Here is a 1,817-nt window from a genome sequence, read left to right as displayed (position 1 = left end):
CCCCCCGCCCCAGCCCGGTGCCGGTAGCGGCGCTGGGTCCCGGCGCGCAGGGGGAAGGGGGAGCGGGGGCAGCCCTACCTTGCGCACCCGAGGCAGGGTGCCGCCGGCAGCCGCCAGCACCCGGTAGAGCTCAGCGGGTCCCGGTCGCTCCGGGGCCGCCGCCGCCGCATCCTCCTCCTCCCGCGGCCGGAGCCGCCGCAGCCGCCGCAGGGTCATGGCCGGGCCGCCCCGCCCCGCGCGCCGCTATATCAGTCCGCGGGGGGCGTGGCCACCGAGAGACACGCCCCCTTCGGGATGGCCACGCCCCGTCGTGCTCGAAACCACGCCCCCTTCTGGCTCTAGGCCCCGCCCCAGGGCCGGAGGCGGGGCGCTGAGGGGAGGGGGGGGTGTCACCGCCCCGGGGGTCACAGAATCACAGAAATAATCACAAAATCTTCTCGGTTGGAAGGGACCTTAAAGATCATCTTGTCCAACCATCAACCTAATTTTGACAAAAATAGACACCCGCACAACAAACAAGGAGCATCATCACTAAACCAGAGGGTGGTACTCAATGGCTCAAAGTCCAGATGGAAACCAGTCCCAAGTGGTGTCCTCAAGGGGCCGTGCTGGGGCCGGTGCTGTTTAACATTTTTATCAATGATATAGACAGGGGGATTAAAGGCACCATCAGCAAGTTTGGGGATGACACCAACCTGTGTGGTGTTGTCGATACACCAGAGGGACGGGATGTCATCCCAAAGGACCTGGACAGGCTGGAGAGGTGGGCCCAGGTGAACCTCATGAGGTTCAACAAGAGCAAATGCAAGGTTCTGCACCTGGGCCGGAACAATCCTCGCCACCAATACAAACTGGGGGGTGAGGGATTGGAAAGCAGCCCTGAGGAAAGGGACTTGGGGGTGCTGGTGGAGGAGAAGCTGGACATGAGCAGGCAGTGGGCACTTGCAGCCCAGAAGGCCAATCCCATCCTGGGCTGCATCAAAAGCTGCGTTGCCAGCAGGTCCAGAGAGGGGATTCTGCCACTTTGCTCTGCTCTGGTGAGACCTCACCTGGAGTATTGTGTGCAGGTCTGGAGCCCTCATATGCTCAGGGGGATGGAGAAATAATTTTTCCTAATATCCAGCCTGAACCTCCCCTGGCGTAACTTGAGGCCATTTCCTCTCGTCCTGTCGCCTGTGACTTGAGAGAAGAGACCGACCCCCATCTCTCTACACCCTCCTTTCAGGGAGTTGTAGAGAGCAATAAGGTCTCCCCTCAGCCTCCTCTTCTCCAGGCTGGATAAAGGAAGGGACAATGGGACAGGGTGGGGGGTGTCAGGGGCGTCACCGCGGGGTGTCACTGCCCAGGGACTGTCTTTGGGGTGATAATGGATCAGTGCGGGGCAGGGAGGGGATGAGGGGTGTCAGGGGGGGTGTCACTGCCTGGGGACCCCCTCGGGGGGGATAACAGAGCAGGGTGTGGGGGGCAGGGGTGTCACCGCCCCAGGGGAACGGTAGGTCCCAGCACCGGCGCCTGACCCGGGCGGTGTCACCCCCCAAGATGCCCCCAAAGCCACATTTGGGGTTCAGCCCAAGGCGGGACGGGGGGCACCTCCTGGGGACGGGAGGGTTTCCACCGATCCCACCGGAGCTTTGCCGGTGCCGGGGGACGCGGAGGGAAGAACAATTCCCGGAGGGGACACAGCTCCAGGCAGCCCCTTGCACCACACCTGGGGGTGGCAGGAATTTTCCGGCTGGAATTAAGGGGTTTGCCCAAGTGTTTATTTAAAATTTGCCAGGAAAAGAAAAAAATAAAATAAAAATCAGTTTCAACAGTGC

This window comes from Calidris pugnax, unplaced genomic scaffold (genome assembly GCF_001431845.1).
Source record: "Calidris pugnax isolate Ruff unplaced genomic scaffold, ASM143184v1 scaffold155, whole genome shotgun sequence".
In the NCBI taxonomy this organism is placed as follows: Eukaryota; Metazoa; Chordata; class Aves; order Charadriiformes; family Scolopacidae; genus Calidris; species Calidris pugnax.
The sequence above is the reverse complement of the archived record's forward strand: the minus strand, read 5'-3'. Positions refer to the sequence as shown.